The sequence below is a fragment of the Oncorhynchus gorbuscha genome, linkage group LG10, assembly GCF_021184085.1.
Source record: "Oncorhynchus gorbuscha isolate QuinsamMale2020 ecotype Even-year linkage group LG10, OgorEven_v1.0, whole genome shotgun sequence".
Taxonomy (NCBI): domain Eukaryota; kingdom Metazoa; phylum Chordata; class Actinopteri; order Salmoniformes; family Salmonidae; genus Oncorhynchus; species Oncorhynchus gorbuscha.
In genome coordinates, this window is record NC_060182.1 from 92,239,390 (window position 1) to 92,260,925 (window position 21,536).

The window sequence follows — 21,536 nt, forward strand, 5'->3', positions numbered from 1 at the left end:
GAGAGAGATACAGAGAGAGAGATGCAGAGATAGAGATACAGAGAGAGAGATACAGAGAGAGAGATACAGATAGAGAGATAGAGAGGGAGAGAGAGAAATAAAGAGAGAGAGAGAGATACAGAGAGAGATAGAGAGAGATACAGAGAGAGATAGAGAGAGATACAGAGAGAGATAGAGAGAGATACAGAGAGAGAGAGAGAGAGATAAATAAAGAGAGAGATGAGAGAGAGATACAGAGAGAGATAAGGAGGGAGAGATACAGAGACAGATACAGAGAGAGAGATACAGAGAGAGAGATACAGAGAGAGAGATGCAGAGATAGAGATACAGAGAGAGAGATACAGAGAGAGATAAAGAGAGAGAGAGAGATACACAGAGAGAGAGAGATACAGAGAGAGAGAGAGAGATACAGAGAGAGAGAGAGAAAGAGAGAGAGAGAGATACAGAGAAAGAGAAAGAGTATTAAGAGAGAGAGAGAGAGGTAAAAAGGGAAAGAGAGAGAAAGAGAGAACGAGAAAGATATAGAGAGAGAGAATGAGAAAGAGAGAGATAGAGACCTATTCATCTCTCCTTCGCTTTACTCTCTTACTGACTCTACAGCACTGGGCTACAGAGACCTGCTTCTCTTCATGGAGACCAGTAACGCCTGTCTAGAGGATGACAGAATCACAGAGCCAATCTCCAGCCGGTGGTTAACATGATGGGTCACAGGTACTCAAAAAAGGAAGTTGCTTTTTTTGGACATGGCTTTTATCGTGAGTTGTCTGTATTATTTAGAATCTGTTACAAGTTCCCAACATCCCTACGAGTCGAACTACCTCCTCCACAAACAGCAGGGCAGTGTATATCAGTCACCTACCGTTTAACTTTTTACCTGGTTATACTTTATTATCAGTAACCACTAATGCCTAAACATCAAGCTGTGAGCCTCATCTTCATTACGGGCTTGTGACGTCAGAGAGCGCAACCATCTTTGTTGAGGGTGTCGCTTGCAGGCGGGGCGGAGTTTCCTCCGAAGGCAATCCTTTTGAAGCGAGGCAGCAGTAGGAACTAGAAGGTGGGGGTAGCACCAAGGAGACATTTTCCAGTCCTGAACTGACGACGGTCCACTGAAAACAACTTCAGGTATGTTTCTGAACGATTCAGTTGAGATAAAAAAAAATAGGTTATTTAATTAAATAAAATAAGAGATTATTTTTAATGGCTGAGCCAAGTTTCAAAACAGTGTGGTGTCGCCGATTATTTTGTAAATTAGGGTTTGTAAAGTCTATCTCAACCACTTTCAATATAGTATTCTTTAGTTTCGTCAAAATAAATTACTTTCACATCGGTATCAAATCCGACTATGTTGTTGAAGACAGAGTAAGGATTTATATTCGTGTAACGTCCCATTTTAATTCACCCGTGATAAAGCTGCTTATCAACGGTGTTGAATGTTGCAATGAGCGCGCGGTACGAGTGTGGTCATTTTCAGAACCACGGACAGCGCTTGAGCGCTCATTCCAGAAACAGCCCGGTAAACCACAGGCTACGCTACAGAAACGTTGAGAGCGTTAGTGAAGGTTTGTTTCTAAATCTGCACGAGATACCAATCGTGTGAATTGTTAGGGAGAAAAAACATTTGCAAGCTAGACCTGTTTTTTTAATCGTTTATCTCACAGAAATGGTTCATTCAGCCTTTACCTCCTTTAGGTTGTTCTCTGAAAACAAATGTCAAGATGCTGTTTATACATAATTGGTAAGATGGTGCGATATTGCAATTGACCTTTCTTTGTAATAATTTAGGTTCAAATGTTAGTATATATGGAGATCAAGAATCAGTCTGTTTTGTTTAGTTTAGTGCACGTGGCTGTGTAATGTCAAGCAGTTCTCAAGCAAAAGTGAATGTGACAATATTACATGAGTTATATGACATTTGCACCTAGTCCACCCACGCATGCTGCCAGAAGATCACTCATGTCGCTGGAAGAGAACATGTGTATCTTTATAAGGTTCAAAGAGGACAGCCTCCACCCATTAACAGGAAGGGATGATGATATAGTTTGGTCCGCCAACACAGGGACATGGAGTGATGATGATATAGTTTGGTCCGCCAACACAGGGACATGGAGTGATGATGATATAGTTTGGTCTGCCAACACAGGGACAGGAAGTGATGATGATATAGTTGGGTCCGCAAACACAGGGACAGGAAGTGATGATGATATAGTTTGGTCCGCCAACACAGGGACAGGAAGTGATGATGATATAGTTTAATCCACAACACAGGGACAGGAAGTGACATAGTTTAGTCCGCCAACACAGTGAAAGGAAGTGATGAAGATATAGTTTGGTCCACCAACACAGGGACAGGAAGTGACATAGACTAGTCCGCCAACACAGTGAGAGGAAGTGATGAAGATATAGTTTGGTCCACCAACACAGGGACAGGAAGTGATGATGATATAGTTTGGTCCACCAACACAGGGACAGGAAGTGATGATGATATAGTTTGGTCCGCCAACACAGGGACAGGAAGTGATGATGATATAGTTTGGTCCACCAACACAGGGACAGGAAGTGATGATGATATAGTTTGGTTCGTCCAACACAGGGACATGGAGTGATGATGATATAGTTTGGTCTGCCAACACAGGGACAGGAAGTGATGATGATATAGTCGGGTCCTTCAACAAAGGGACAGTGAGTGATGATGATATAGTTGGGTCTGCCAACACAGGTACATGGAGTGATGATGATATAGTTGGGTCCGCAAACACAGGGACAGGAAGTGATGATGATATAGTTTGGTCCGCCAACACAGGGACAGGAAGTGATGATGATATAGTTTGGTCTGCCAACACAGGGACAGGAAGTGATGATGATATAGTCGGGTCCTTCAACAAAGGGACAGTGAGTGATGATGATATAGTTTGGTCCGCCAACACAGGGACAGGAAGTGATGATGATATAGTTTAATCCACAACACAGGGACAGGAAGTGACATAATTTAGTCCGCCAACACAGTGAAAGGAAGTGATGAAGATATAGTTTGGTCCGCCAACACAGGGACAGGAAGTGATGATGATATAGTTTGGTCCACCAACACAGGGACAGGAAGTGATGATGATATAGTTTGGTCCGCCAACACAAGGACAGGAAGTGATGATGATATAGTTTGGTCCACCAACACAGGGACAGGAAGTGATGATGATATGGTTTGGTTCGCCAACACTATGGGACAGGAAGTGATGATGATATAGTTTGGTCCGCCAACACAGGGACAGGAAGTGATATAGTTTAGTCTGCCAACACAGTGACAGGAAGTGATGATGATATAGTTTGGTCCGCCAACACAGGGACAGGAAGTGATATAGTTTAGTCTGCCAACACAGTGACAGGAAGTAATGATGATATAGTTTGGTCCGCCAACACAGGGAAAGGAAGTGATGATGATATAGTTGGGTCCGCGAACCCAGGGCCAGGAAGTGATGATTAAATAGTTGGGTCCGCCAACACAGGAACAGGAAATGATGAGGATATAGTTTGGTCCGCCAACACAGGGACAGGAAGTGATATAGTTTAGTCCACCAACACATTGACAGGAAGTGATGATGATATAGTTTGGTCAGCGAACCCAGGGCCAGGAAGTGATGATTAAATAGTTGGGTCCTCCAACACAGGAACAGGAAATGATGAGGATATCGTTTGGTCCGCCAACACAGGGACAGGAAGTGATGATGATATAGTTTGGTCTGCCAACACAGGGACAGGAAGTGATGATGATATAGTTGGGTCCGCGAACCCAGGGCCAGGAAGTGATGATTAAATAGTTGGGTCCGCCAACACAGGAACAGGAAATGATGAGGATATAGTTTGGTCCGCCAACACAGGGACAGGAATTGATATAGTTTAGTCCACCAACACATTGACAGGAAGTGATGATGATATAGTTTGGTCAGCGAACCCAGGGCCAGGAAGTGATGATTAAATAGTTGGGTCTGCCAACACAGGAACAGGAAATGATGAGGATATAGTTTGGTCCGCCAAAACAGGGACAGGAAGTGATGATGATATAGTTTGGTCTGCCAACACAGGGACAGGAAGTGATGATGATATAGTTTGGTCCCCCAACACAGGGACAGGAAGTGATGATGATATAGTTTGGTCCCCCAACACAAGGACGGGAAGTGATGATGATATAGTTTGATCCACCAACACAGGGACAGGAAGTGACATAGTCTAGTCCACCAACACAGTGAAAGGAAGTGATGATGATATAGTTTGGTCTGCCAACACAGGGACAGGAAGTGATGATGATATAGTTTGGTCCCCCAACACAGGGACAGGAAGTGATGATGATATAGTTGGGTCCGCAAACACAGGGACAGGAAGTGATGATGATATAGTTTGGTCCGCCAACACAGGGACAGGAAGTGATGATGATATAGTTTAATCCACAACACAGGGACAGGAAGTGACATAGTTTAGTCCGCCAACACAGTGAAAGGAAGTGATGAAGATATAGTTTGGTCCACCAACACAGGGACAGGAAGTGACATAGACTAGTCCGCCAACACAGTGAGAGGAAGTGATGAAGATATAGTTTGGTCCACCAACACAGGGACAGGAAGTGATGATGATATAGTTTGGTCCACCAACACAGGGACAGGAAGTGATGATGATATAGTTTGGTCCGCCAACACAGGGACAGGAAGTGATGATGATATAGTTTGGTCCACCAACACAGGGACAGGAAGTGATGATGATATAGTTTGGTTCGTCCAACACAGGGACATGGAGTGATGATGATATAGTTTGGTCTGCCAACACAGGGACAGGAAGTGATGATGATATAGTCGGGTCCTTCAACAAAGGGACAGTGAGTGATGATGATATAGTTGGGTCTGCCAACACAGGTACATGGAGTGATGATGATATAGTTGGGTCCGCAAACACAGGGACAGGAAGTGATGATGATATAGTTTGGTCCGCCAACACAGGGACAGGAAGTGATGATGATATAGTTTGGTCTGCCAACACAGGGACAGGAAGTGATGATGATATAGTCGGGTCCTTCAACAAAGGGACAGTGAGTGATGATGATATAGTTTGGTCCGCCAACACAGGGACAGGAAGTGATGATGATATAGTTTAATCCACAACACAGGGACAGGAAGTGACATAATTTAGTCCGCCAACACAGTGAAAGGAAGTGATGAAGATATAGTTTGGTCCGCCAACACAGGGACAGGAAGTGATGATGATATAGTTTGGTCCACCAACACAGGGACAGGAAGTGATGATGATATAGTTTGGTCCGCCAACACAAGGACAGGAAGTGATGATGATATAGTTTGGTCCACCAACACAGGGACAGGAAGTGATGATGATATGGTTTGGTTCGCCAACACTATGGGACAGGAAGTGATGATGATATAGTTTGGTCCGCCAACACAGGGACAGGAAGTGATATAGTTTAGTCTGCCAACACAGTGACAGGAAGTGATGATGATATAGTTTGGTCCGCCAACACAGGGACAGGAAGTGATATAGTTTAGTCTGCCAACACAGTGACAGGAAGTAATGATGATATAGTTTGGTCCGCCAACACAGGGAAAGGAAGTGATGATGATATAGTTGGGTCCGCGAACCCAGGGCCAGGAAGTGATGATTAAATAGTTGGGTCCGCCAACACAGGAACAGGAAATGATGAGGATATAGTTTGGTCCGCCAACACAGGGACAGGAAGTGATATAGTTTAGTCCACCAACACATTGACAGGAAGTGATGATGATATAGTTTGGTCAGCGAACCCAGGGCCAGGAAGTGATGATTAAATAGTTGGGTCCTCCAACACAGGAACAGGAAATGATGAGGATATCGTTTGGTCCGCCAACACAGGGACAGGAAGTGATGATGATATAGTTTGGTCTGCCAACACAGGGACAGGAAGTGATGATGATATAGTTGGGTCCGCGAACCCAGGGCCAGGAAGTGATGATTAAATAGTTGGGTCCGCCAACACAGGAACAGGAAATGATGAGGATATAGTTTGGTCCGCCAACACAGGGACAGGAATTGATATAGTTTAGTCCACCAACACATTGACAGGAAGTGATGATGATATAGTTTGGTCAGCGAACCCAGGGCCAGGAAGTGATGATTAAATAGTTGGGTCTGCCAACACAGGAACAGGAAATGATGAGGATATAGTTTGGTCCGCCAAAACAGGGACAGGAAGTGATGATGATATAGTTTGGTCTGCCAACACAGGGACAGGAAGTGATGATGATATAGTTTGGTCCCCCAACACAGGGACAGGAAGTGATGATGATATAGTTTGGTCCCCCAACACAAGGACGGGAAGTGATGATGATATAGTTTGATCCACCAACACAGGGACAGGAAGTGACATAGTCTAGTCCACCAACACAGTGAAAGGAAGTGATGAAGATATAGTTTGGTCCGCCAACACAGGGACATGGAGTGATGATGATATAGTTTGGTCCACCAACACAGGGACAGGAAGTGACATAGTCTAGTCCGCCAACACAGTGAGAGGAAGTGATGAAGATATAGTTTGGTCCACCAACATAGGGACAGGAAGTGATGATGATATAGTTTGGTCCACCAACACAGGGACAGGAAGTGATGATGATATAGTTTGGTCCACCAACACAGGGACAGGAAGTGATGATGATATAGTTTGGTCCGCCAACACAGGGACAGGAAGTGATGATGATATAGTTTGGTCCACCAACACAGGGACAGGAAGTGATGATGATATAGTTTGGTTCGCCAACACAGGGACAGGAAGTGGTGATGATATGGTTTGGTTCGCCAACACAGGGACAGGAAGTGATGATGATATAGTTTGGTCCGCCAACACAGGGACAGGAAGTGATATAGTTTAGTCTGCCAACACAGTGACAGGAAGTGATGATGATATAGTTTGGTCCGCCAACACAGGGACAGGAAGTGATATAGTTTAGTCTGCCAACACAGTGACAGGAAGTGATGATGATATAGTTTGGTCCGCCAACACAGGGACATGGAGTGATAATGATATAGTTTGGTCCCCCAACACAGGGACAGGAAGTGACATAGTCTAGTCCGCCAACACAGTGAGAGGAAGTGATGAAGATATAGTTTGGTCCACCAACACAGGGACAGGAAGTGATGATGATATAGTTTGGTCCGCCAACACAGGGACAGGAAGTGATGATGATATAGTTTGGTCCACCAACACAGGGACAGGAAGTGATGATGATATAGTTTGGTTCGCCAACACAGGGACAGGAAGTGGTGATGATAGTTTGGTCCACCAACACAGGGACAGGAAGTGATGATGATATAGTTTGGTTCGCCAACACAGGGACAGGAAGTGGTGATGATATGGTTTGGTTCGCCAACACAGGGACAGGAAGTGATGATGATATAGTTTGGTCCGCCAACACAGGGACAGGAAGTGATATAGTTTAGTCTGCCAACACAGTGACAGGAAGTGATGATGATATAGTTTGGTCCGCCAACACAGGGACAGGAAGTGATATAGTTTAGTCTGCCAACACAGTGACAGGAAGTGATGATGATATAGTTTGGTCCGCCAACACAGGGACATGGAGTGATAATGATATAGTTTGGTCCCCCAACACAGGGACAGGAAGTGATGATGATATAGTTGGGTCCGCCAACACAGGAACAGGAAATGATGAGGATATAGTTTGGTCCGCCAACACAGGGACAGGAAGTGATATAGTTTAGTCCACCAACACATTGACAGGAAGTGATGATGATATAGTTTGGTCAGCGAACCCAAGGCCAGGAAGTGATGATTAAATAGTTGGGTCCGCCAACACAGGAACAGGAAATGATGAGGATATAGTTTGGTCCGCCAACACAGGGACAGGAAGTGATGATGATATAGTTTGGTCTGCCAACACAGGGACAGGAAGTGATGATGATATAGTTTGGTCCCCCAACACAGGGACAGGAAGTGATGATGATATAGTTTGGTCCCCCAACACAGGGACAGGAAGTGATGATGATAGAGTTTGGTCTGCCAACACAAGGACGGGAAGTAATGATGATATAGCTTGATCAACCAACACAGGGACAGGAAGTGACATAGTCTAGTCCACCAACACAATGAGAGGAAGTGATGATGATATAGTTTGGTCCACCAACACAGGGACAGGAAGTGATGATGATATAGCTTGGTCCACCAACACAGGGACAGGAAGTGATGATGATATAGCTTGGTCCACCAACACAGAGACAGGAAGTGATGATGATATAGTTTAGTCCGCCAACACGGGGACAGGAAGTGATGATGATATAGTTTGGTCCCCCAACACAGGGACAGGAAGTGATGATGATATAGTTTGGTTCGCCAACACAGGGACAGGAAGTGGTGATGATATAGTTTGGTTCGCCAACACAGGGACAGGAAGTGATGATGATATAGTTTGGTCCAACAACACAGGGACAGGAAGTGATGATGATATAGTTTGGTTCGCCAACACAGGGACAGGAAGTGATGATGATATAGTTTGGTTCGCCAACACAGGGACAGGTAGTGATGATGATATAGTTTGGTTCGCCAACACAGGGACAGGAAGTGATGATGATATAGTTTGGTTCGCCAACACAGGGACAGGAAGTGGTGATGATATAGTTTGGTACACCAACACAGGGACAGGAAATTATGATGATACAGTTTGGTCCGCCAACACAGGGACAGGAAGTGATGTAGTTTAGTCCGCCAACACAGTGACAGGAAGTGATGATGATATAGTTTGGTCCCCCAAAACAGGGACAGGAAGTGATGATGATAGAGTTTGGTCTGCCAACACAGGGACAGGAAGTGATGATGATATAGTTTTGTCCGCCAGCACAGGGACAGGAAGTGATGATGATATAGCTTGGTCCACCAACACAGAGACAGGAAGTGATGATGATATAGTTTAGTCCACCAACACGGGGACAGGAAGTGATGATGATATAGTTTGGTCCGCCAACACAGGGACAGGAAGTGATGATGATATAGTTTGGTCCCCCAACACAGGGACAGGAAGTGATGATGATATAGTTTGGTCCCCCAACACAGGGACAGGAAGTGATGATGATAGAGTTTGGTCTGCCAACACAAGGACGGGAAGTAATGATGATATAGCTTGATCCACCAACACAGGGACAGGAAGTGACATAGTCTAGTCCACCATCACAATGAGAGGAAGTGATGATGATATAGTTTGGTCCACCAACACAGGGACAGGAAGTGATGATGATATAGCTTGGTCCACCAACACAGGGACAGGAAGTGATGATGATATAGCTTGGTCCACCAACACAGAGACAGGAAGTGATGATGATATAGTTTAGTCCGCCAACACGGGGAGAGGAAGTGATGATGATATAGTTTGGTCCACCAACACAGGGACAGGAAGTGATGATGATATAGTTTGGTTCGCCAACACAGGGACAGGTAGTGATGATGATATAGTTTGGTTCGCAAACACAGGGACAGGAAGTGATGATGATATAGTTTGGTTCGCCAACACAGGGACAGGAAGTGGTGATGATATAGTTTGGTACACCAACACGGGGACAGGAAGTGATGATGATATAGTTTGGTCCGCCAACACAGGGACAGGAAGTGATGATGATATAGTTTGGTCTGCCAACACAGGGACAGGAAGTGATGATGATATAGTTTGGTCCCCCAACACAGGGACAGGAAGTGATGATTAAATAGTTGTGTCCGCCAACACAGGAACAGGAAATGATGATGATATAGTTTGGTCCACCAACACAGGGACAGGAAGTGATAATGATATAGTTTGGTCCACCAACAGAGGGACAGGAACTGATAATGATATAGTTGGGTCCGCCAACACAGGGACATGAAGTCATGATGATATAGTTTGGTCCTCCAACACAGGGACAGGAAGTGATGATGATATACTTTGGTCCACCAACACAGGGACATGAAATGATGATGATATAGTTTGGTCCGCCAACACAGGGACAGGAAGTGATGATGATATAGTTCGGTCCACCACGACAGGGACAGGAAGTGATAATGATATAGTTTGGTCCGCCAACACAGGGACAGGAAGTGATGATGATATAGTTTGGTCCACCAAGACAGGGACAGGAAGTAATGATGATATAGTTTGGTCCTCCAACACAGGGACAGGAAGTGATGATGATATAGTTTGGTCCACCAAGACAGGGACAGATAATGATGAATATATAGTTTGGTCCGCCAACACAGGGACAGGAAGTGATGATGATATAGTTTGGTCCACCAACACAGGGACAGGAAGTGATAATGATATAGTTTGGTCCACCAACAGAGGGACAGGAACTGATGATGATATAGTTGGGTCCGCCAACACAGGGACATGAAGTCATGATGATATAGTTTGGTCCTCCAACACAGGGACAGGAAGTGATGATGATATACTTTGGTCCACCAACACAGGGACATGAAATGATGATGATATAGTTTGGTCCGCCAACACAGGGACAGGAAGTGATGATGATATAGTTCGGTCCACCACGACAGGGACAGGAAGTGATAATGATATAGTTTGGTCCGCCAACACAGGGACAGGAAGTGATGATGATATAGTTTGGTCCACCAACACAGGGACAGGAAGTGATGATGATATAGTTCGGTCCACCACGACAGGGATAGGAAGTGATAATGATATAGTTTGGTCCGCCAACACAGGGACAGGAAGTGATGATGATATAGTTTGGTCCGCCAACACAGGGACAGGAAGTCATGATGATATAATTGGGTCCGCCAACACAGGGACATGAAGTCATGATGATATAGTTTGGTCCTCCAACACAGGGACAGGAAGTGATGATGATATACTTTGGTCCACCAACACAGGGACATGAAATGATGATGATATAGCCTATCTAATAGAGAATATGTAATCGGAAACCCCAGTGGAAGAGGAGCTGGAAGGTTGCCAGGTTCCCTGTGCCGTCTCCCACTGCCAAGGGGATATCCTTCACACGTCTTAATAGTTTACATTGAGCCAAAAGGCCCAGAGCATTAACCCTGGAGCCCAGTGTATTTCTGTATATGTGTGTCAGAGGAGACAACCTGCTCAGTCTGAGCTATCCACATCGAGGTAGAATACAATACAACATTTGCTTTATTAGTCCAGTTACACAGATATTCTTTATTTATTGTTGTCATAGTACCCAACCTGACACGCAAGACACACACATCACAGGCTGAGATCAGCTGTTGCCGAGCAGTGCCCCTGGATCAAAGTGACTTGCTCAAGGGCACAGCGGCGGTTGGTAGTATACGGGATATGTAGGTAGGGAGGTTCAAAATGTGTTTGTTTCTACATCAGTGACTGTGTGGCCTACGATAGGCCTATATAGTGCTGTTGCTTGAATAAGCAGGATTCTATGTTATTATCCAGGGTTTTGTCCTATGAAGAGGAAGCCTGCACTCTTCAACTCAGTCACACAAACAATGGGGAAGGAAAGCTGCTCGTAGAAAGCCTCACACTCACACGGGTCACATGCATTCATTGGGATGATGATGCTGAGGCACTTGATTATCTTTGCTTTGCACTATTGGCCTAGTTTTAATGGAAGCAGGGTCTAGCAGGGACTGGCAGACTGACTGACGTTTCAGCATGACCCCTGACCTCTTCCTGAGATACAGTTTTATAGGTAGAACTCCAGCAGCTTGATATCCACACTGATTTCACAGTTGATTCACTTCGTATTCAGTCTGGTTTAACCACACTGATCTCTCCCATTCATTGTTCTAAATCAGGATATTGAGACAGGAGCACGAGATTATCTCTGCTCCAGTTTTAATGGGAAGCAGGGAAGGTCTGCCACACAGACATCTTTCTGAGATGGTGTGTCGGTTAAATGACAGTATGTTGAAGTTGTTCACGAGTGTTTATTTACAGGTGGAGAGTTTGCACATTCCTTGTTGTCCATGGCCTTAATGCGGCTTATGGAGCCTGGGTTTGGTCAAGCAGGTTGAGGTGAGAACATAACAACAGGTGGTGACCTAGTGGCTGAGTTAGGCTGTGAGGATCACTCACTAACGCACATAATGGGGGGGGGTCCAAAGTGGTGGCGTTAGGCTAGCTCAGTGTAAAATATGCCCTTGTACTGATCTAGGATCAGCTTTACTGTCCCTAAATCCCAAACCCCCAAACCATTTGGGGGAGAAACATTCATCATTGTATGATTGTTAGTGTGAGTGTGTCTATCTAATTCTAAGTGTGTGGGTGTTAGTGTAAGTGTGTCTATCTAATTCTAAGTGTGTGGGTGTTAGTGTAAGTGTGTCTATCTAATTCTAAGTGTGTGTGTGTGTGTCTGTACAAGAGTGTGAGTATAGGTGATAGGTGGATATACAGAATAGGACTATATAAATACTGATGGTAATAAACTAGTAGTACATATACATGTAAACAGAGATGAAAAGGGACTGGTAAGCAAGGACTATATAAATACTGGTGGTATTATACTAGTGATAATATATACATGTAAACAGCAGTAATAGTGACCAGTAGCAGGTATATATAAATACTGATGGTAATATGTGACACTCCCTGACCATAGAGAGCCCTTGGGGTTCTCTATGGTGCAATAGGTCATTTACCAGTCTTATGGCCAGGAGATAGAGGCTGTTTAGGTCTCTGTTGGTCTGTACGTTGATGCACCGGTCCCGCCTGCCTAACGGGAGCATGGAGAACAATCCATGTTTTGGGTGGCTAGAGCCTTTGGTCATTTTTTAGACCTTTCTCAAACATTGCTTGGTATATATGGCCTGGATGGATGGGAGCTCAACCCCAGTGAAGCGCTGGGCCGTCCACACCACCCTCTGTAGGGCTTTCCGGTCAAGGGCGGTGCAGTTTCCATACCAGACAACCAGTCAGGAGGCTCTCGATGGTGCAGCCGTAAAAGTTCCTTAGGATCCGAGGGGCCAAATCGTTTCAGCCTCCTGAGGGAGAAGAGGTGGCGTGCCTTCTTTATGACCGTGTTGGTATGAGGGGACCATGGTAAGTCCTCAGTGATGTGGACACAGAGGAACTAGAAGCTCTTGGCCCGCTCCACTGCGGCCCCGTCGATGGGGATGTGCACCGCTCCCCTACTTCCTGTAGTCCACCATCAGCTCATTGGTCTTGCTGATGTTGAGGTAGAGGTTGTTGTCTTGGCACCACACTGCCAGGTATCTGACCTCCTCCCTGTAGGGCTGTCTCATCACTGTTGGTGATCAGGCCTACCACCGTTGTGTTGTCAGCAAACTTGATGATAGTGTTTGAGGGGCCCACAGTCGTACGGGAGGGTGCTGAGCACCCTGTTGAGAGTCAGCGTGGTAGAGTTGTTGTTGCCCAACCTCTCCACCTGGGGTAGTAAGAAAACAGACAAGCGTGAATGTAAGTACAAGAAAAATTATATAATATCTCGATCATGTCTGTGGGGGTGTAGATCAGGGGGAAGAGTCATTCATGATTTATTGTTGTTAAAAAATATATTAACTAGGCAAGTCAGTTAGGAACAAATTCTTATTTTACAATGATGGTCTAGCAATGCCTCTAGCACTGAGACGAAGTGCCTCAGACCTCTGCTCTGCTCGGGAGCGCTTGTATTGTAGAAGAGAGAAGAGAGAGATGTTGTTGACTCCCTGCATGACCACTGACAGTATACCAGAGTCAGCGGGTTTATATCTATCTGTACTACTGTACTGTTCATGTCTCTATACACTCTTACATTCAGCTGTTACCATAGGAGAACCCTTTGAGTAATCATTTTTGGTTCCAGGTAGTACCTTTTTGGTTCCAGGTAGAACCACTTAAACAGAGGGTTCTACATTGAACCCAAAATAGTTCTACTTGGAACCAAAAAGGGTTCTACCTGGAACCAAAGTGGGTTCTCCTATGTGGACAGCAGAATAACTATTTTATTTAAAAAATGTCTAAGAGTCTAGGAAAGGAGTATTCTGATCTTACCCCTGGAGGTCTGGAGTACTGCTAGTTTTCTGTTCTACCTGATAATTAATTGCAACCACCTGTTGTCCCAGGTCTAAATCAGTCCCTGATTAGAGGGGAACACTTTTAAAAAGCAGTGGAACTGGCTTTGAGGTCCAGATTTGAATTTGAATTTTAATCAATAAGAAATAGGTGAGATTATATACACATCCACAAATATGAAGTGTGCTCTGTCTGATTTTTTGTGTGGAGGATGGGTATTAATATAGAGCTCTGTGGAGGATGGGTATTAACAACATAGAGCTCTGTGGAGGATGGGTATTAACATAGAGCTCTGTGGAGGATGGGTATTAACATAGAGCTCTGTGGAGGATGGGTATTAACATAGAGCTCTGTGAAGGTTGGGTATTAACATAGAGCTCTGTGAAGGATGGGTATTACCATAGAGCTCTGTGGAGGATGGGTATTAACATAGAGCTCTGTGGAGGATGGGTATTAACATAGAGCTCTGTGGAGGATGGGTATTAACATAGAGCTCTGTGGAGGATGGGTATTAACATAGAGCTCTGTGGAGGATGGGTATTAACATAGAGCTCTGTGGAGGATGGGTATTAACATAGAGCTCTGTGGAGGATGGGTATTAACATAGAGCTCTGTCTAGGATGGGTATTAACATAGAGTTCTGTGGAGGATGGGTATTAACATAGAGCTCTGTGGAGGATGGGTATTAACATAGAGCTCTGTCTAGGATGGGTATTAACATAGAGTTCTGTCTAGGATGGGTATTAACATAGAGTTCTGTGTAGGATGGGTATTAACATACATATAGTAGCATACTGGCTAATGGCTTGGCATGTGTCAGGTTGTATGTATTCATGTGTGAGGGAGGGAGATAAAGGTCTGAGTATGTTTGTATGTTTGTGCGTGCGTGAGAGTGTTTGTGTATTAGGTTGTTTGTGTGTGTTTGTGTGTGTTTGTGTATGAGTGTGTTTGTGTGTGTTTGTGTATGAGTGTGTTTGTGTGTGTTTGTGTGTGTTTGTGTATGAGTGTGTTTGTGTATGTGTGTGTTTGTGTGTTTGTGTATGAGTGTGTTTGTGTGTGTTTGTGTGTGTTTGTGCGTGCGTGCGTGCGTGCAGAGAGGGGGAGGGGGATGAGGGATGAGGGAGAGGGGAAAGAGGGGGAGAGGGGGATGATGGGATAGGGGGAGGGGGATAAGGGATGAGGGAAAGAGGGGGAGGGGAAAGTGGGGGGAGAGGGGGTGAGGGAGAGGGAGAGGGGAAAGAAGGCGGAGATGGGGATGGGGATGGGGATGGGGATGGGGATGGGGAGGGTTAGGGCAGAAAGACAACCTGTAACTAAATTCAAACAAATATTTAGCTCCAGATATATAGCAAAGGGCACGTATGAGGTGGGTGGGAGGGGGATGACGGGGAGGGGGAATGAGGGGGATGAGGGAGGGGGAGGGGGAGAGGGAATGAGGGGGGATGAGGGGGGTGGGGTTAGAGAAGAGGGGTGGTTGGGGAGGCGCTGTGAACAGGCCTACTCCACTAGATTAATACTGTGGGCTTTATCCTCTCTGAATGGGACACTGGCTTTAGTCCCGTAATCCCCTCTGGGAAAGATGATTGCTTTGAATATCCTGAATACTGCATTGACATCACAGGCCTTACCACTACACACACACACACACACACACACACACACACACACACACACACACACACACACACACACACACACACACACACACACACACACACACACACACACACACACACACACACACACACACACACACACACACACACACACACACACACACACACACAGGTCTCGCTCTTTGAAAGTTATATAATGAGGAAATGAGTTCTGTCCATTTTGACATCACATTTTAATGACTCTATTTAGTTGGTGAACAAGATGGTAGCGTCTCGTGTCACCGTGGTCAATTGATTCTTTGTGAAGCACATGCTTGAAGGCGAATTATATTTGCGCAATAATGCACAAAGGGGTGTGGTATATGGCCAATATACCACGGCGAGGGGATGTTCATAAGCACGACGCAACGCGGAATGCCTGGAGACAGCCCTTAGACGTGGTATATCGGCCATATATCACAAACCCCGAGGTACCTTATTGTTATTATAAACTGGTTATCAACGTAATAAGAGCAGTAAAAATGTTTTGTCATACCCGTGGTATACTGTCTCTTACCACGGCTTTCAGCCAATCAGCATTCAGGGCTCGAACCTTCTAGCTTCTAATTATATTTCTTCTCAGCTCACCAGACTTTTATTCGTTTTTTTTCTTTCAGTGTCTCAACAAGGATCCATAATATTCCATGACGCCATATTGTCATAGTGTGTGTTAGCACTAGCAGTGTGTTAGCACTAGCAGTGTGTGTGTGTGTGGTGTTGCTTAATGTTGTTTGTCATGTCGTGTTGTGTTATGTGTCACTTGTGTAGAGATACACTGTCAGGGTCTCAGGTGATGCACAAACAGACACATTCTCAATTGTGCATGGTAATGTACACCTGTAATGAGGCTAATAATGACAAACGTGCCTAAACACACAAACACAAACACACACACACGCAATGTGTATTTTTTTATAAAGTGTGGAATAAAAAAATTAAAAACTATAATTAATAAATGATAAAAAAATATTTAGCTCCAGATACATAGCAAGAGGCACGTATGTATATAGATCTCATGTAGGCCTGTCTCACATTTGAATCTTCACTGTTTGCCGGACCGGGTTCAAACACATTCCGTTTTCCTGTGTATTTTACTGTTATTACTGCTGTTCTGGGGTTATTACTGCTGTTCTGGGGTTATTACTGCTGTTCTATGGTTATTACTGCTGTTCTATTGTTATTACTGCTGTTCTATGGTTATTACTGCTGTTCTATGGTTATTACTGCTGTTCTGGGGTTATTACTGCTGTTCTATGGTTATTACTGCTGTTCTATGGTTATTACTGCTGTTCTATGGTTATTACTGCTGTTCTATGGTTATTACTGCTGTTCTATGGCTATTACTGCTGCTCTATGGTTATTACTGCTGCTCTATGGTTATTACTGCTGCTCTGGGGTTATTACTGCTGCTCTAGGGTTATTACTGCTGTTCTATGGTTATTACTGCGGCTCTATGGTTATTACTGCTGCTCTATGGTTATTACTGCTGTTCTATGGTTATTACTGCTGCTTTGGGGTTATTACTGCTACTCTATGGTTATTACTGCTGCTCTATGGTTATTACTGCTGCTCTATGGTTATTACTGCTGTTCTATGGTTATTACTGCTGCTCTATGGTTATTACTGCTGTTCTATGGTTATTACTGCTGCTCTATGGTTATTACTGCTGCTCTATGGCTATTACTGCTGCTCTATGGTTATTATTGCTGCTATATGGTTATTACTGCTGCTCTAGGGTTATTACTGCTGCTCTATGGTTATTACTGCTGTTCTATGGTTATTACTGCTGCTCTATGGTTATTACTGCTGTTCTATGGTTATTACTGCTGCTCTATGGTTATTACTGCTGTTCTATGGTTATTACTGCTGCTCTATGGTTATTACTGCTGCTTTGGGGTTATTACTGCTGCTCTAGGGTTATTACTGCTGTTCTATGGTTATTACTGCTGCTATATGGTTATTACTTCTGCTCTATGGTTATTACTGCTGCGTTGGGGTTATTACTGCTGCTCTAGGGTTATTACTGCTGTTCTATGGTTATTACTGCTGCTCTATAGTTATTACTGCTGTTATATGGTTATTGCTGCTGTTCTATGGTTATTACTGCTGCTTTGGGGTTATTACTGCTGCTCTGGGGGGTTATTACTGCTGTTCTATGGTTATTACTGCTGCACTGGGGGGTTATTAATGCTGCACTGTGGGTTATTACTGCTGTTCTATGGTTATTACTGCTGCTCTGGGGTTATTACTGCTGTTCTATGGTTATTACTGCTGCTTTGGGGTTATTACTGCTGCTCTATGGTTATTACTGCTGCTTTGGGGTTATTACTGCTGCTCTAGGGTTATTACTGCTGCTCTACGGTTATTACTGCTGCTCTAGGGTTATTAATGCTGTTCTATGGTTATTACTGCTGCTTTGGGGTTATTACTGCTGCTCTATGGTTATTGCTGCTGCTCTAGGGTTATTACTGCTGCTCTATGGATATTACTGCTGCTCTAGGGTTATTACTGCTGTTCTATGGTTATGACTGCTGCTTTGGGGTTATTACTGCTGCTCTAGGGTTATTACTGCTGCACTGGGGGTTATTACTGCTGCTCTATGGTTATTACTGCTGCTCTATGGTTATTACTGCTGTTCTATGGTTATTGCTGCTGTTCTATGGTTATTACTGCTGCTTTGGGGTTATTACTGCTGCTCTAGGGTTATTACAGCTGCACTATTTGGCACTAAACACAGAGTACACAGCGGCAGAATACCTGACCACTGTGACTGACCCAAAATTAAGGAAACCTTTGACTATGTACAGACACAGTGAGCATAGCCTTGCTATTGATAAAGACCGCCATAGGCAGACCTGGCTCTCAAGAGAAGACAGACTATGTGCACACTGCCCACAAAATGAGGTGGAAACTGAGCTGCACTTCCTAACCTCCTGCCAAATGTATGACCACATTAGAGACACATATTTCCCTCAGATTACACAGATACACAAAGAATTTGAAAACAAACCCAATTTTGCTAAACTCCCATATCTACTGGGTGTAATACGAGATGACATTGCAGTCGTATTTTGTCTTCTTCTTGTTGTGTCCCTTTATATATATATTTGTATATATTATTTTCTTCGCATATATTTTTTATTCGCATATATTTTACAAATATTTTTCTTAACCCCAACTTCAACATACTGTCCTGCAACCCGCCTCACCCAATGTGGTATGGATCTGCTATGTTCTTAACCTCAGAACCGGAACCCCCAACAGAACCTAGCCAGCTAACTAACTACTAGCTAGTAGTCAGCTAGCCACTGCTAGTGGTCATCAACTAATCTTTAGCCAGGACATCTCCTGGCAGTCTGTACAACCCAGAGCTTATCAGACTCCCTTTTCTCCATATCACAGTATTCCTACCGCAAGCTCTGAACCTCTTCACCTCGATCACCGCAGCTAGCTAGCTGCTATACAGTTAGCTTCTCCTGGCTAATGTCCCTGTCCCGAAGCAAGCACCAATTAGCCTGGAGCTAGCCTATGCTAATCCCTTCTCCTGGCTAGCTGAAGAGGACCATCAGCCACTCCTTGGGCTACAATACCTATTTTGCCAATTGGCCTGGACCCCTTTTATTGCCGATACGGAGCCCCGCCCGATCCATCACTACCGATGTAATCCGCCCGAGGGGGTTTTTCATCTGGCTCCTTCGTTGCGACGTCCCCTGAATGCCCATCTGCCAGCCTGCTAGCCTGCTAGCCGCAGCCCGCTAGCTATCTAGAGCACACCGGACTGTTAGCTGTAGTCGCCCATCAGTCAATTTCTTGGGTAGTATTCCTATTGTTCCAATTGGCCTGGACCCTTTTACTACAAGGACACCTGCTGATCCAGCACGACTGGTCTGCCGACGTAGCCGCATGAGGGGGCTACAACAACTGACTTCTTCCGTCGCGATGTCCCTCTAAGGCACTTCTGCTAGCCTGCTAGCCCTGGCCCTCTAGCTGTCTGAATCGCCGTGTCTCCAGCCCGTCCAGCTACTCATTGGACCCAATAATCGTAGAATGTATGCACACATGACTGTAAGTCGCTTTGGATAAAAGCGTCTGCTAAATGGCATATATTATTATATTATTAATCACTCGGCTACGCATGCCTCTCCCTAATGTCAATATGCCTTGTCCATTACGGTTTTGGTTAGTGATTATTTTCTTATTTCACTGTAGAGCCTCCAGCCCTGCTCAATATGCCTCAGATAACCCTCTTGTCCCACCCTCCACACATGTGACCCTACCTGGTTTAATTGATGTTTCTAGAGACAATACCTTTCTCATCGTCACTCAATGCCTAGGTTTACCTCAACTGTATTTACATCCTACCATACATTTGTCTGTACATTATGCATTGAATCTATTCTACCGCGCCCAGAAACTTGCTCCTTTTACTCTCTGTCCCGAACGTACTAGACGACCAGTTCATATAGCCCTTAGCCGTACCTTTATCCTACTCCTCCTCTGCTCCTCTGGTGATGTAGAGGTTAATCCCTGCAGTGCTCCACTCCCATTCCCCAGGCCCTCTCATGTGTTGACTTCCGTAGCTCTAAAGGCCTTGGTTTCATGCATATTAATATTAGAAACCTCCTCCCTAAGTTTGTTTTATTCACTGCTTTAGCACACTCTGTCAACCTGAATGTCCTAGCTGTGTCTGAATCCTGGCATAGGAAGGACACCAAAAACCCTGACATTTCCATCCCTAACTATAACATTTTCCTAAAAGATAGAACTGCCAAAGGGGGCGGAGTTGCAATCTACTGCAGAGATAGCCTGCAGAGTTCTGTCTTATTATCCAGGTCTGTGCCAAAACAATTTGAGCTTCACTTTTAAAAATCCACCTTTCCAGAAACAAGTCTCTCACTGTTGCCACTTGCTATAGACCACCTTCTGCCCCCATCTGTGCCCTGGACACCATATGTGAATTGATTGCCCCTATCTATCTTCAGAACTCGTGCTGTTAGGTGACCTAAACTGGGACATGCTTAACATTTGAAATGTCTGTATTATTTGGGAACTTCTGTGAGAGTAATGTTTACTGTTAATTGTTATTGTTTATTTCACTTTTATGTATTATCTACTTCACTTGCTTTGGCAATGTTAACATGTTTGCCATGCCAATAAAGCCCTTGAATTGAATTGAGAGAGAGAAAGGGATATAGAATGCTGTGGCTGCACCTACTTCCCCTTCTTAGAGCCTCTAATGGGTTCCTGCCCTCCATCTTTGTCAGATTGCTTCAAATATTTAGCAGGCGAGTGCAAGCTAGGGGAGGGAGGGGTATGGCTGGCTAGCGTTGTGTTCTTGTTCTCTCCTATACTATGTCTGGATGCCCAGAAACAGGACCGTCTGGGGGTGAGGGGCAAAAACAAACATGGAAGAGTATCAGAGTGGACGTGCAACAAGGCATGGTGGCCTACATACAGTACTCACTGTGAAATAGCTTGAAGTTCGGACTGCCAAGTGGATACACACACACACATGTTGGATGTCCTGTTTCTTTACACTAGGTCTCTGTGGGTTGAAGTCCTGTTTCCCGACACTAGGTCTCTGTGGGTTGAAGTCCTGTTTCCCGACACTAGGTCTCTGTGGGTTGAAGTCCTGTTTCCCGACACTAGGTCTCTGTGGGTTGAAGTCCTGTTTCCCGACACTAGGTCTCTGTGGGTTGAAGTCCTGTTTCCCGACACTAGGTCTTTGTGGGTTGAAGTCCTGTTTCCCGACACTAGGTCTCTGTGGGTTGAAGTCCTGTTTCCCGACACTAGGTCTTTGTGGGTTGAAGTCCTGTTTCCCGACACTAGGTCTCTGTGGGTTGAAGTTCTGTTTCCCTACACT

The 21,536-nt window shown here is 44.8% G+C and overlaps 1 protein-coding gene across 5 annotated transcripts in view; it reads left to right on the top strand.

Annotated features, from left to right (window-relative positions):
* The first annotated feature begins 1,000 nt into the window (after positions 1–1,000).
* LOC124046748 (synaptosomal-associated protein 25-B-like) overlaps positions 1,001–21,536 on the top strand; it is a 95,443-nt gene continuing 74,907 nt past the window's right edge. For 4 of the 5 annotated variants that reach the window (XM_046367471.1, XM_046367469.1, XM_046367474.1 and 1 more), the window contains exon 1: positions 1,001–1,125. The gene's annotated coding sequence lies outside the window, so the exon portion shown is untranslated. The remainder of the gene's footprint in view (positions 1,126–21,536) is intronic. The other variant, XM_046367470.1, reaches the window with a different exon arrangement.